The following is a 16,236-nucleotide window of genomic DNA, read 5'->3' on the forward strand; positions in this document are numbered from 1 at the left end:
TGGTCCAGGGTCACAAATAGGAGGAACAAAACACTAAACTTGGTTAAGGTATTAATCTAACAAAATTATTTGGCAAAAAAGGTGTAAACTACAGCCCAGGTTTTATTTAAAAAAAAAAAAAAAAAAAAAAGTGCATAGAAAAACAAAAAGGAAACTCACAGGAAAAAACATTGACTACATCATAATCGATATTAATATTTTGTTGGTTCTCTCTTGTTTTTGCATGTGTTCACAATTTCTTTGTTTGACAGCCTGGCCAAAATTTATGTCTGCACATTTTGGCATGTTTCACTATGTGAAAATGAAACTGAAAATGCAAGTTTATTTAGCTACCATGCATTAACACACTCTAACGAAAATGTCTTTCCCCAAGAAAGATTAGAGAGTTGAGGATTTTTTTGCCAAGTTGAATATGATTAATATTTTGTGGAAGAAATTTGCATTATAGAAAAACAATATTATTATCTGCTAGGGGTGTAACGGTACATGTATTCGTATTGAACCGTTTCGGTTCGAGGCTTCCGGTTCGGTACGCATACAAACCGAACGATTCATTGGACCATTTTTCTTGCCGACAAAATTTGCACTGGCGCGATCACCACAACGTTGCGCAACATCAAATGGCAAACGTAATGAAAGCGGAACGAAACTGCGCTACTCATTATATTGTGCTTCACGGATCGTTTGACCAGCAACATCTGTGCAGCGCGAGCCGATCTCGATCAAGCGACACTGTTACAACACAGCGCTAAGAGATCCAGTAAAGAAAACATTTGAATTCGCCACTGAAGTAATAACATCGCTGCGAGATCTAGTGAGAAGCATTCACATTTCTCCGTTATTAACCGTAGATCTCTATTAGATCAAACAGCGCTGACGTGGAAAGTTGGAAACCAGGAGAAACATTGTGCCGTGAATGAACTAGTAATACTTTACGTCCACAGACCAGCAACATTCACCATGGATTTAATATAGTAGGCTAACACTAACTGTAACCAGTTTGGCTGGAATAGTGAACTGCTTTCAAGTACTTCACACATCTTTTTCCAGCTCTTCAAAACTCAAATAATATATAAATAAATATATATATATTTAAATGTTATTTTTAATGTGATGACCAAAACATTATTTGTTCATCCTTCAAAGATGACCCCCATTTATAAACCTGAAAGTTTCAAGATGTAGGAAAACTCAGTTATTTAAAAATATTTTTTCTTTTAACAAATAAGAAATTTCTCTGGCATTTCTTTCTTTTTGCTGTATCGAAAACGTACCGAACCGTGACTTTAAAACCGAGGTACGTACCGAACCGTGATTTTTGTGTACCGTTACACCCCTATTATCTGCACATCTTTATGTTTGTAATCCTTCACTATCAAACAGGGAAATGAAACTGCAATTTCAGAGATTATTGAGAGGATAAAAATCACTCAAGGCAATCAAAGCACCAGTTCCCTGGTTTTATTTGTGTAATGCACTATAGTATTTAGATAATTGCATTGCTCTGACAACATGAGTTTAGAAGCTTGAGGTTGCAAATGTTGTTCCTTCATGAGTCTGGGGCTAAAGAGGAACCCCAGATGAATAATGTGTCACAGAAACTTCCATCTGGCTGTTTTTACTACACGAGCAGTGCCAGCCAAAGCCTGAGGGGATTCGCTGGCTACATTAACATACACATGAGTCTAAAACAGTGACATCATGAGTCCTGACTGAGAGTTTGCTTCCTTCTAGAGGTTTTTTTTTCTACTTATGAGTAGGCTGGGAAGCTCTCCACACATTTTGCAGAGCCTAGAGAGCATTAACTGCCAGGGCTGCCCTTGAACAACATTACAGTCCAATTCATGGTGATAATGGACAAGCACTCCTGTGCAAGACTATATTGACAGGCTCATAATCGTGGCTGGAAGTCAGGCACATTTCCAGTATACCTGGAGGAGATATGTGATGGAAAATGTTCCAAGGTCTTCAGTCAACATCAGCACAACGCTCAAGTTGCATCCAAAATAAATAGGTCATTGTCCGACCTCTTTCTCCACTGTCAGGTAATTTGGGCATCATGGTCCCTAAACCTCCTGTTCAAGCGCATTTCAACTTTATATACAGTAGTGCACGTTAAAGCGTTAGTTCACCCAAAAAAAATTTAATTCTGTAATTTACTCACCCTTATTTTGTTCCAAACCCGTAAGACTTTCGTTCATCTTTGGAACACAAATGAAGTTATTTGTAATGAAATCCTTAGGTTACTGACGTAACCCCGGTTCTCTGATAACATGAAGTGAGGTATCTCACTATGGGAACGCCTCTGGGCGTGTCCGATCGCGGAAGCACCAATTACACCACGTCTGCCAACTATGGCAGACCAATCGCTGCAGCGATCAGGGAGTCCCGGCTCCCTGTAAATAAACGCAGCTACCTGCCGTTTCGTCATTCTCCGCATATCTCTTCTCCGTGCGAAAAGGCAATGAGGGCAATGTTGTGAGATACCTCACTTCATGTTATCAGAGAACCGGGGTTACGTCAGTAACCTAACGTTCTCTTTCTAACATTCGTTCGGTATCTCACTATGGGATATAGACAACTCCCGTATTGCCGATATGCTGACGAAGCAGACTGAAGAAGAGGGGATATAATAATACTGAATCATGATCCCAGACGGAAGAAAAACAGAATGATATGGGGACAGGTGCCCCCTTATTGAAACCATCTAAACCTCCTCCTGACTACTTACTCCCAAAACTGAGTGTGCCAGAGAGGGTTCCGTTACATCCAGTCTATAAAAACGGATAAATGTGTGCGGAGAGGACCAGCTGGCCGCCGCGCAAATTTCTTGAATAGAAATACCCTTGAATAGAGCCCATGATGTAGCCATCCCCCTAGTAGAATGCGATCTTAGCCCTACTGGTGGCTCTATATTCATGCTTTTGTAACATAAACCAATAGCCTCCACCACCCAATGAGAAAGGCGTTGACGGGAAATAGGTTTTCCCTTGTAAGAGTCAGCCCCTGAGACAAATAGCTGGTTGCTCTTACGCAATGAGTGGGTTCTCTGTACATAACTGTACAGCGTGCGAACCGGACATAAACAGTGTAACCTCTCCTCTTCTGGTGAAGAAAAAGGAGGAGGATGAAAAGCTGGCAAGTCCACTGCTCTTACGGTATCCGCGTGATCATATACTTTGGGCACGAACGCCGGGTTAGTTCTGAAATAAGCTCTTTGACCACCCGGAGCGAACTTCATACATGAAGGGTGAACTGATAACGTCCGTAGTTCACTCACTCTCTTTGCTGTTGTAAGAGCAAGTAACAGAGCCGTTTTTAAAGCGAGCAGCTTTAAGGCAATGCTATCAATGGGCTCGAACGGGGCTTTTGAGAGCGCGCTCAGGACCACAGACAAATCCCATGGCGGGACCAGCTTCATTGATACTGGGTGTAACCTACGTGCACCTCTCATAAAACGACAGACTAGAGGGTGTTGACCCATGGTAGCCGAATCAATGCCTACATGACATGCCGATATGGCGGACAGATAAACCTTCACCGTGGAAAAAGCTCTGCCTTTATCCAGGAGGTCTTTAAGAAAACACAGCACATCTGAAACAGAGCACAAGAACGGAACAATGTTCTTATCTGCACACCATTCCTCAAAGACTCTCCATTTTAGGTTATATAAAGAACGAGTCGAGGCCGCCCTCGCGTTCTGAATCGTCTCAATAACCCTTGGAGGTAATCCGGCTGCACACAGATTCAACCTCTCATGGGCCAGGCCCAGAGAGCTAACTTCTGAGGGGAGGGATGGAATATTTCTCCCCGTGCTTGTGAGAGGAGATCCCTGCGCGTTGGTAACTGCCAAGGCTGGTCGTAGAGCAGTTGCGCAATCTCCGCAACCCACAGTCTCCCCGGCCAGTACGGCGCGATCAGAATTAACACATGTCCGCGCTCCCGAACCCTCCGTAGTGTCGGCTCGATCAAGCTTAATGGAGGGAACGCGTACAGTAACACGTCTGGCCACTCGTGGGCTAGCGCATCCACACCCAATGGTGCATCGTCGCCGACCAGAGAGAAGAACAGGGGACATTGTGCGTCTTCGCGCGATGCGTAGAGATCTACGGCAGCCTGGCCGAATCTCTGCCACAACATGAGGATCACCTGGGGGTGGAGTCGCCACTCCCCGTACAGGGGATTCCCTCTGGACAATAGATCCGCTCCCCTGTTCATTATCCCCGGGACATGCGTCGCGCGTAAAGACAGGAAGGTCCTGTTGCTCCACATAATCAGTTTCTTCGCTACCATGTGAAGCGTCTGAGAACGCACTCCTCCCTGCCGATTTATGTAGGCTATCAATACAGAGACTCTCCAATGACAGAGAGCGTTTGTGCATTCTGGTGAGACGCGCACTCTGCGGCTGAGGCGGCTCTCGGGGCAAATGCCCTGTGACGCTGTCCAGTTTTGAAAATCTCTCAAACGTAACAGCCCCAGGGGAACCCCTGACACAGTTGAGGCCATCAGACCTAGTAGCCGAAGACACATCCTGAAAGAGACTGATCTCCCTCGTTGGAAAAGAGCGAGGCAGCTGTGAAAAGTCTTGATGCGATCCTCTGATAGGAACACTCGAAACGTCACAGAATTCAACCTGAGACCCAGGTAGACAATTTCCTGAGAAGGAGATAGACAACTCTTCGCTTGGTTTATCTTGAAACCTAATCTCTCCAGATGCGTCACTAGTGTGTGTGTATCGCTCTCTGCCTGCCGTCGGCACGGCGCGCAGATAAGCAGATCGTCCAGATATGACGAAATTCTGATCCCTGATCTCCTCAACGGAGTCAGGGCTCCTTCTACACATTTGCTGAATACTCGAGGCGCTAAAGCTAGGCCAAAAGGTATTCTCGTGTACTGGTATGCTGTGCCCTGATAGGCGAACCTCAGATATTTCCTGTGCGCAGGAAAAATATCTATGTGAAAATATGCGTCCTGGAGATCCACCGAGGTGAACCAGTCTCCTTGCCGAATATTTTGACACAACGTTCAGCATTTTGAATTTGTATTTTCTGAGGTGTCTGTTGAGGACCCGTAAATCCAGAATGGGACGGAGACCTCCCCCTCTCTTGGGAATCACAAAATAACGGGAGTAGAAACCCTTGTGGCTCTCTTCCGTTGGAATCACTCTTATAACTCCCTTTTTCATTAAAGAGGCTATTTCTTCCTCTAAAACCAGAGCTGCTTCCCCTTTGGCCACTGAAATTACCACTCCGTTGAACAGAGGAGGTTTTACAGCGAATTGAAGCCTGTATCCCCTCTCTACAGTGGTTAATACCCAGGGATGAACTGCGCATGCGCGCCAGTTCACCGTCTGATCAGCGAGTGGGCCCTTCCCGTCTTCGCTCACTAGAGGTGCCGCAGCACACTCTAGCGGCAGAGGGGGGGAAGTAGGGCTGGGGTAAACGATTATTAATTAAACGATTAGTCTGTCGATTATTTTATCGATTAGTCGACTAATCTAACGACTAATTGAACGATTCTTTTTTGTAACATGGAAATTGCAGGAGTGCACATTCAATGCACAACAATTTTGATCTGGTTCTTACAGAGTATCTACACTGTAAAATGTTTGGTAGGCTACTCAAATGAGCCCTATCACACTTGGATGTGGTGCTCATTTTAATGTTTTCAGTGCGCATAAAAAACATCCGGACTGATTTTTCGGTTTTGTTGACGGGGGTGGGGTTTACATGCGCTTCAGAAGGCACACACGCACATTTGCACACACACGCGCAAGGTCTCTCGCTCTCTCCCTCGCTGCGCGCGCTACACGGTTTGGAGCTCGCGAGCTCTAGATTCCGGGAGATTTTAACTAATTTGCGGTCATCAGGGAGCCGCTATCACTATGCGGGAGACTTGGGATGTCAACTCCATTTGACAAAGAGCGCAAATAACGACACCTTTACGTTTGGGACTAAATTTGAAGTATTCCCATACCTTCGATGATTTAGTGCGAGCTGGGTTTTTTTTAGGACTTTTTCTTTTGTTGGGACTTTTGCATGGCTTTTTTGTGAATTCTGTGAAGAGGTTGCTGTTTCGTCTTCGATTCTGCAATGTTTCGGTCTCCCACGTGTGTGTGGCGAGCTGTGCCGCCGGGAACGGTGCAAAAAAATAAATACATAAATAAATATAGAAGCGGCGACAAAAAAATAAGACGTCGACGAATTTTTGATGTCGAAGCGTCGACGTCATCGACGCGCCGCTACAGGCCTAGGGGGAAGACCGCTCCAGTGACGGAGTTATATTGGTCTTTATTTGTGATTGTTTTATTCTCTTGTGAACTTTTTCTCTTTTTTTCACATTCTGCGCCCTCGGTCTTAGACCTGGATGCGTCAGAGGAAAATTTATTTTTAAACAACTGCTTGTGAACGTTAGACCTTCTTCCCCTGTAACAGACCTCGAAGGTGGAGGGGGAGATGATCTCTTGGGGGGCACTCGCAGAACGGTGGCCACATTCCCGCACACATTGGACTCTGAACTGTCCACACAAACACTTTTCACCTCTGAAAACCTTCTCCTTTTCCCCGCGGGAGGGAGAGAGAAATCGTTCTGAAGGGATGGGACAGAGAAACCCTGGGTGCTGTCTCCCAACCCTTCCTGATGCAGAACTGACGTATCAGGTCGACCGGGCGGGCGATCGGTGTTTCGCTGCTGCGGCCGCGAAAGACTGTTTAGGTCTAACGAAACCGGGTTTTGGTTGTGGGGCCGTGTTGCCCGGCTGTTGTGGTGGGGCAGAGCGGGAAGGCTGATAATCTGGATGCCCTCCTCTGCCTGACGGTCTGAAATTCGGCCGGTTCGGGTGATAAGGCCGAGCCGCCGGCTTTCTGGGGAGACAGACCTGGAAAGCTTCTTCCTCCTTCTTTCGCAGGTCACACTGCTGCCGCATCGCCGTTACTGTCGCGCCGAACATGGCTTTTGGATCTATCGGAGCATCCAGAAACTCTGCCTTCTCTTTTTCAGAGAGCCCTGACAAGCCCAGCCACAGCGATCTCTCACCCACTACTGCTAAGCCCATACTCCGTCCGCAACTTTGAACTGCTCCGCGGGACGTGCGCAGGTTCAAATCTGCGATGACGCATATCTCCTCCCAGAGCACTGGGTTGGGAGATCCGGAATCCAGTTGACGACCCATCTCCTCTAAAAGCTCCGCTTGATAGGCTGTAAGGAGGGACGTCGCGTTCAAAGCACGGACGGACAGTGCAGTTGATTTATAGATCTTCTGAAAAACAGAGGCGGCGAAGCGCTCTGTTTTCCCTGGCAGCGACGCTCCGGTTGAAGAGAGCGCCGCCCTGCGGCCCGGTTGCAAGTGATTTGCCACTGAAGTTTCCACCGGGGGAGGATCCGCCATCCCTAGATCCTCCATTCCCTGAACATCAAGCCTCGAGAAACCCTTGACGGGCACTCGATGAGAAAAAGGCTTGTCCCAAAACTTCTTCATCTCCGTCACACAGGCCGGGACGGCCGGAATGAACTGCCTTGCTGGCGGGAGACGTGACGGAAGTCTCTTTCCATCGTACAGGTCTCTTTCAGCCCCTTGACCTGTCTGTTGGGATGGCCAGTCGATCGATAATCTAGCCGCGGCCCTGCGACAGACCTCGATTAGATCCGAATCCGTCTGTACAGGGGAGGGTGAACTCTCATCCTGTGCACTCGGCGGCCTGGACTGGTTCGGGGGAAGAATGGCATCTTCGTCGTCGTCGTCCTCGTCCTCGAGGATGTTCGACAACACTTCATCATCGTCATCTTCCTCACCCGCTAACGGATCATCGAACAGCGGGGGAAGGACGGGAGAAACCTTCTCCATCATCTCTGCCCATGAGGTGGTGGTCCGGGGACAATCCATGGGTTCCTCTCTGGGTTGAGCAGAGAGGCATGGGTCCGATTTTCCACCGACTGCCACGCGGAGCCTTCTTTCTCGGGTCTTAATCGAGAACGTAGCACAGTGCGGGCATCCCTCGGGGTTGGACAGCGCTGCCTGCGCGTGTTTAGCGCCCAGACAGGAGATGCAGAGGCCGTGTGCATCCTTAGCAGAAATCCACATTCCACAGGCACACGGATGTGGAGGGCAACCTTTCCCTCCGGGGCTCTCCGGTTCTATCGCGGTGGCCATGATGGGGGCTAGCACTCTCTTTGTACGGTGAGTTCTCACCCAACGTGACCACTGGTACGGAGCTGTGCTGCGATTAGAGAGCTGTCGTTTTCCTTGTCCTTTTGGTGCGTGGTAAGCGCCCAGAAAAACTTGGAAAAAGATAGAGAACTTAAGAGCAAGAAAACTCGTCTTGACACGTTAGTTATCGTACTCTTAAGTGACGAAGTCACTCAACGACCTAAGGAAATTATAGCGTTTGGGACGTTACCTGTCGGCTCCGTCTGAAAACTGTTAAGCAAAATAATTCCCAAAGTCTGCTGAGGACAGCTTCCGAAATTTTCCACGGGGAAGAGAGCGAGAATGACGAAACGGCAGGTAGCTGCGTTTATATACAGGGGACCGGGACTCCCTGATCGCTGCAGCGATTGGTCTGCCATAGTTGGCAGACGTGGTGTAATTGGTGCTTCCGCGATCGGACACGCCCAGAGGCCTTCCCATAGTGAGATACCGAACGAATGTTAGAAAGAGAACTGAGCGATTTCTGTCCCTCCATAGACAGCTACACAACTACCACTTTGACGCTTCAAAAAGTTCATTCAGAGATCGTAAAACTAATCTATGAATTGAGTGGATTAATCCAAATTTTCTGACAAGACACAATCGCTTTATATGATGAACAGATTTAATTTTAGGCTTTTATTCACATATAAACATCGATCAGCGAACATAAACAAGCTCAACTAAAACTGCTTGACGCGCGAGAACAAACCTCATTGGTTCTTGTGGAAGCTCAAACGTGCTGTGTAACACGAGAATGAACTTCATTGGTTCTCACATGTCAAGCAAACATGATTGAGCTTCCCTTTACCACAACTGATGTGAGTTGATGAATGTTTGTATGTGAATAAAAGCCGAAATTCAATCTGTTTATCATTTAAAACGAATTAATCTCATCATAAAATTTGGACAAAACCGCTCAATTCATATGGATTAGTTTTTTTACGATCTCTTTATGAACTTTTTGAAGCGGCAAAGTGGTAGTTGCGTAGCTGTCAATGAACGAAAGTCTTACGGGTTTGAAACGACATGAGGTTGAGCAGTTAATGACAGAATTAAAATTTTTGGGTGAGCTACCACTTTAATCCTAATTGTTCTCTTGAAAGTCGTGCTGTGTTTTGACCTCAGGAACTACAAAATGACTGTCAGGATCCACTCTAGAACCTTTTGCCACTGGAAATTTTTCAGTAAATTAGGGCACAGTGCAGGTGAAGTGCTTTTGTGTGCCTTGTTCTTCATCATTTATTGCACTTATCAACAATGTTGACAGCCTCTTAGGAAATGAGGAGTGTTGTTTTTTTACACAAGCACTTGCAATTACATTATGCCGGATTTTTGACACTTCCCCCCACCTGTGCACAAGAAAATTAGAGCCTTTTGTACGCACTAAATATCAACCATATAATGCCTACAGTATCATATTTGATACAAAAGGCCTCTAAATGATCAACATGATCAACTTATTAAAAAACCTGTTGTACACAATCTATTGCATGCCTTCTGTCGTCTGATTTATAGTTTATGTAAATGTAAGAATACATTTTATATTATTAGTAATATTTCAGGATGAAAACTTACTGGACTGAAGCAACTTAGATTTATTTGATTATCACATCAGGTTTTTGAGGAGCTTTTATTTGTACATCTCAAGTCATCATTGCATTATATGTTTTGCCCCCTACAATTAAAACTACAGAGTTTTGATCATACATACTATTTAAATATCATCTCATTAAGACATATTGGATATAGAGTGACAACTGATATTTATATGCATTTTATGAAAGTAGTCTGCTATACTATTAAATTCTCACTAATTTATCTTATTTTTTGTCCATATAAATATCAGCAACTGTACCAAATTACATATTATCTTCTCAGTTTGAGGAGTTGTTTCCTCTGTCCTTGAGTATGAGCTCCATATTCTCTTATATCATACTGAATAAAAACACTTGCAAACTTTTTTTGTTTAAGTTTTAATGTATAATTTCAAACAGGCTTTACAGGGTTAATAACTTCATTATGATTAAGCGATTTTTCATTTTACAGTTTTATTTTACATGCAACCTCTGTGTAGAATGGCTTGATTATCTGTGAACTATATTTTAATCAGATTTGTGAGTAATCCAGTGCCCACTTTTCTCTAATTTGTCATCTCTTTGTCTTTATTTGTAACATGCTGTTGAGGCCTCTGTTCCATTGTGAAGGATAATCTAGAGGAAGTTTTCGCATATTGAATATCGTTGTTGAGCAGATTGTGATAGGTAGAAAATTAATTTGGATAGAATTTCCAATGTTTCTCTTTGAACGTGCTCCAGGAATTGATTGCTTCATTTGTCATTTGCACAGATGAATTATGTATGTGTTGCTTGCTGGAGGGGAGGGATTAATCAAATGCATTTTGATAGGTTGTGAAAGTGTGTGTGTGTGTGATGCGACAGAACGTGGCCTGTTTGCATGCAGAAGTGTTGATTGGCCATGACAGCACATACTGCCCAACTCTTTTACAGTCAATGATGTTTCCTGATTGGAACTGAGGACTAATTATAATGTCATTTTTATCGTCCCCCATACACTGTTAAACTTCATCTGCAGACAAGTTTTGTCTAGGTCAGGGGTCTGGATGAGGTAGGAGTGGTATAACAATCAAGATTGAGGGGGTAGACAGAGGAGCTGGCTATATAAATTGATCCTGACCAGCAGAATCCCTCTGGATGTAAACAGCATAGAAAAACCAATCTGATAACATGATGAAAGGCATGATCTCACTTTTGTGTTGCACAAAATAAGAAATGATGTGTTTGGCGCTAGATGCTTTTAACTGCCTGGTAATGTGATTCCATATGCTGTTATTTGTAAAGGAGCTAATTTATTCTATTATAGTACAGACTTTAGGCAGAATCGCATCTTTAATTGCTTATTGACCAATCAAAGTTGATTGATGATTGATGAATGCATGCTGTGGTGTCACGATTAAATGTTTTCAAATGCTGCGGTATTGATCAGTGTGGTTTGAGTTGCACCCGCTGGACTGTTTCTTGGCTTGAGCATGTAATATATACAGTACTCTTTACCGTTTAATAGAATCATTGATGAAAACCCTTGTGAAAAGTGAGAAATTGACTCAGACAAGAATTAGCCTACCAGACATAATACACAAGTATTATTACGTTTTAAAACGTATACTCTACCCTTTAAAAGATTAAGTTAGCATTATATTTAAATGTTTTTGAAAGAAGTCTCTTATGCTCAGACTGCATTTATATTTATTTATTTTTATATTAAATATAAATACTATACATGTATGGTGAAATATTATTACAATTTAAAACTAAAATATTATTACAATTTCTATTTTAATTATTAAAAAATTTTATTCATTCCTCTAAACAAAAGCAAAGCTGAATTTTCACCATTATTACTTCAGTCTTCAGTGTCTTCAGAAATCATTCTAATATGCTGATTTGGTGTTCAAGAAACCTTATTTCTTATTATCAATGTTGAAAGCAGTTGTGCTGCTTGAAATTTTGTGGAAACCATGATACATTTTAATACGCTACTAAATAATCAGTCAGAGAATTCAGGTTGATTGGGACACTTTATGCCATTGAGATGACCTGAATTCCTGAATTCACCCTGTATACAGTGAATCTGACAATGACTCAACATTCAAGCACAGAAGCAAATAAATATCACTCAGCACTGGTGTGAAACAGTGAGATAAACACTCTCTCAAGCTCTCTTTGCATGTTAACTCCTCTAGACCTCAATATATTTTGAGAGCTCTTGTGAATTCTCAAGAATTTTCTGAATAAAAGGTTCAGTTGGACAACAAATAGATTGAAACACAGAATCATAGATAAAAACAATTGCCAGTTGAGGGTGTTTGGAGGGAGTAAAATTGTATTTAATTTTAATGAATGCGTTTGAGATTTATTTAAGGCAGCAGGGGAGCTAAGAACTGAAACAACAACAACAACAAATCTATTGAGCCATATGGACCCAGCTGCAAATGATAATATAAATATAATACATTAAGTCATGAAATAAAATGTCTCAATAGATGAACTATAGACCATGTAAAGTTTATTAATGTTTATTCTGAAACAAACTTTAACAATTAACAATGGACAAATAGACACAATTCATGGCCAATAAGCCAAGTACTTCTTAGTTATGTAAAAAAGTGTTTTTATCACTATTATTACAAAAAGATAAATGTTATTTTGAGGCCAATGACATGGCAATTAAAACAAGGACAAATAACAAAAGTGTGAAATGTTTTGGAGGCATATTTTCAAGGAAGAAATAAGGTAGTTGAAATCATTTCTGTGCTTTGATATTCAGCAGACCTGTGTTGTTTGCGTTCAGATTTCACCTTATTAAATGTCAGGTGTTCATAGCCATTACCGTGAAACAGACGGGCTGCCAGAGGGCTGTATGGATTCTACTGTTGTTTGAAGTGTAAAAAAGCAAATTACATCGTGATGTGGGAATAGAGCAGATATCTGGAGATCAGCCCTTATACGGAAATGATTGGAAGGCTTTCATCCAATGTCTATCTGATCCAGAAATAGACTAACTTGCCTTTATTGCTAATTCTGTCAGTTGTGGCACTCTAAAGAGAGCGGAGGCTATCACTAACTGATTTTCAGGGAGTCAGAATACCTTTCTACAGATTGTTTTACCTTTTCCCCCTCAAAGTTTCAGAAACTATATGAATTGTTAAATTTGGTAAATTTGATAGTAAGTTAAGCAAATATAGGCATATTTCACATTTTATAATAATAATAATGTTATCAAACAGTTAGAGAACACAAATAAAAGTTTGGGGATTATTTTGTGACTGAAAATGTTAAACAAATTAAAACAATTTAATATTTTAGTTTTTCAAAGTATCCTCCTTTTGTGTTGATTATTTTCACAAGTATAGATGGCGGCAATTGTCATTCAACCGATTCTTTGACAAACGTTGAATTCATTCATGAATAAAACAAAAGAATGAGTCTTTATATCTTCCACTCTACTGATTTGTTTAAAAACGCAGATTCATTAAGGAATGTAACACGCTGTGTCCCAATTCGCCTACTTACTATGCCCTAAAAGTATGTGCTGTTTTTTTGTTGAAAAAGTACATCCTTTTGAGTATGTAGCAAAAGAGTAGGCAAGCTTTGGGACATACTACTACGTCATAATTGTGTCCAAAATCGCATACTCTTGAGTAGTTACTTAGAAGTACGGTTCGCGTACCTCGAAGTGATAAAATAAAATTCTGTATCAAGTTTATAGGCAAGACAAGTAGTTTGTTTAGGCATGGTTTGTTGGGAAATTACAAACCTGCGCACACATATTCAAACGAATATAATTATAGAATCAATTTTTAATGCGCATGTGAACGCCATCAGGTCACAGGTTCGCGTTTAAAGTCTGTTTAGAGAGAACGTCGTCGTCTTAGTGGCCCCTAATGTAATAACAAATGATAATTTTGCTGGAAGTGAATCAATCAAAACCAACTTTAGCTGGAAATAACATTATTCAAAAATCGCTATAAAGCCAAAACAATCTCTGTTACTGTATGTTTATCTCTGTAAAGCTGCTTTGAAACAATCTCCATTGTTAAAAGCGCTATATAAATGAAGATGACTTGACTTGACTTGACTAGAAGTAATTACTTCACGACAGCTAAAATATGTGACATACCAGCATCAGTTGTGTCGCTTCACTGCCATTCACAAATCCTCTACCATGGCCTCATGGGATAGTAAAGTGTCCATCATATGTACACTTCAGAATCTCGCTGGAAGTAGTAGGTCGTCTGGGTACTTTTTGCCTACTCTTTTATGAGTACTGTGAATTCGGACGTGCTACTTTTGTCACATACTGTTTTTTCACCTACTACATAGAAAGGAAGTATGCAATTTCGGATGCAGCCTCTGTTGCTTAGTTACGTGAATCCTGTCACCATTTAAATTGCCCTGTCAATCATCTTTGCTGCGTCCCAATCCGTCCTAAATAGTATTTGAAATTAGAATTAATGAGTTTTTTGAGACTCTTTTTTTCACTGCAGTTTTAAGGAGAAAATACTCAGCAATGGTGTTAACAGCTTGTTCTTATATATATATAATATATAACATTATTTCCACATTGTTATAGGAACAAGTTTCTATTATTCTTTCTGTTATTTAGTGAGCATGGTCTATCAGTTAATGTTTGATTGTTTTGCTTTTTGTTTGGCTTATCTACATTTTGCAAACAATAATTTTTTTTCACTACGAAACAATTATTCTGTTGAACACTCATATCAGATTGAATGCAGTGAAGCTTGGCCACTCTATAATGAAGTATGTGCTGTGGAATTTGTGACATTTTGATACACCTCATGTGGCAGTTGTGACAGCTCCATCAGTTAAATAGATATTTCCATTGAGTTGACTTGCAAAAAATGGCTCTATTTTATTAGTATGCTTTAACCATGCCTACTGAGCTGAAAATGCTAAAGAACATTTGGGATCAGAACCATTATTCCCATCCAATGCTTTTTACATTACTTCATTTGGTCAGCTCAAAGACTGTTAACCCAAGAATATCCTGATATCCTTTCCATATATATTAAGAAACATGCGTAGGCCCTATGTGTTGCATTGAATGGACTTATTAAGTTCGGTGCTACTTTGTATTTAAAAGCGAGTCTCTCTCTGTTATAATTGCTTTTAGTGTGCTATAGATAACGGGCTTCAGCTTCAGCAATTTCCAGCCATTTGACAAATGCTTTTCATGTTTGGTCCTGTGGTATTGCATCCATGAAGATTTTGAACTGTAAGTAATTTATGAGAGGCATCTTCTTCACTCAGCTGGTGCTCTCTGCCCAGAAATGGTAACAAACAATACAAGTCTTTTGTTTATTTGTTCTGGCTCTTGTTATGTTCTGTCTGATCCTTCTCTCTTCTTTTTTTTCACGTGCCTTTCCTATGCTCCTCATCCTGAATTTCTCCACCAGCTGTGTTTTAAATGCAGAGTGGTGGCAAGAAGGACTACATCTGAATTTAAATCCCTCGCCAAAGCAACTGTTTTCTTCCGTGAACCTCTGTGGAATTCAAAATCGGCATGTTGTCTCTCTTTTTTTTTGTGCCTAAGGAGAAGCTGTGCTGGAATTACGTTCCCTGCTGACTGATTTCTGCCAGTCACAATCTGTTCAAGGCGCCCATTTAGGTGGCAGAGCGATTCCATGGAGGACTTCACATTGATCAAACTTTCTTGTGAAAACTGCTTCCTCAATGGCTATCAGTCGCTTGCTGAGTTTGTCAAACGGTACTTGGCTTTGTCTGATTGCACTGATTCTTTTTTATATATGAGAGTGTGTCGTCTGAGAAAACCTTGGCTCCGTTTAGCACTATCATTCCATCAGGTCCAGAAGAAGTATGTGGACTTTATTTGTATTTTATATTCTGATTTTGAGGGATGTTAAACTAGTATTACGCTTATATTGGCAGTTGAAAGAATTTGTTGAAGCCAATTTGTAAATTAAGATTAGTTGAATGTTGATTCTGTGAAAATATCAGAGCTCTACCCCTGCTGCTAAATATGCACGATATGCCAACACGTAGGAGAAACGGATGTCTTGTTTTTATCTGATTTAGCTAAGCCACTAGCTGTGAAGGTCAGCATTAACATCACTGATGCTGACAATCTCAAATAGATGACTATTGACTCTTTTAGCTGCAAGATTGGCCATTTAACCCCTCTCTTACAAAGTGGTTGTATATGTGTGTGTGTGTGTGTGTGTGTGTGTATATATATATATATATATTTACTGTGTATATATATATATATATATATATATATATATATATATATATATATATATATATATATATATATATATTGTTGCATGTGCGATGTGTTTGGGATTGTTATCCTTTTGGAAAATACACATTTGATTTCGAAACAGATCCTCCATACTTGGCTACAAGTGCTAGCAACTTTGTAGATCCTCCCAACACCTGCTGCAGACATGCTTCCCCAACACCATTATGTTTCCTCTGCTGTGCTTA

General features: G+C 41.6%; 1 protein-coding gene across 4 annotated transcripts in view; it reads left to right on the top strand.

The window, feature by feature from the left end:
* Positions 1–16,236, top strand: part of kaznb (kazrin, periplakin interacting protein b) — a 188,728-nt gene that overhangs the window by 49,779 nt on the left and 122,713 nt on the right. The window lies entirely within an intron of this gene.

This window comes from Rhinichthys klamathensis, unplaced genomic scaffold (genome assembly GCF_029890125.1).
Source record: "Rhinichthys klamathensis goyatoka isolate OS25496 unplaced genomic scaffold, OSU_Roscu_1.1 h1tg000082l_1, whole genome shotgun sequence".
Taxonomy (NCBI): Eukaryota; Metazoa; Chordata; class Actinopteri; order Cypriniformes; family Leuciscidae; genus Rhinichthys; species Rhinichthys klamathensis.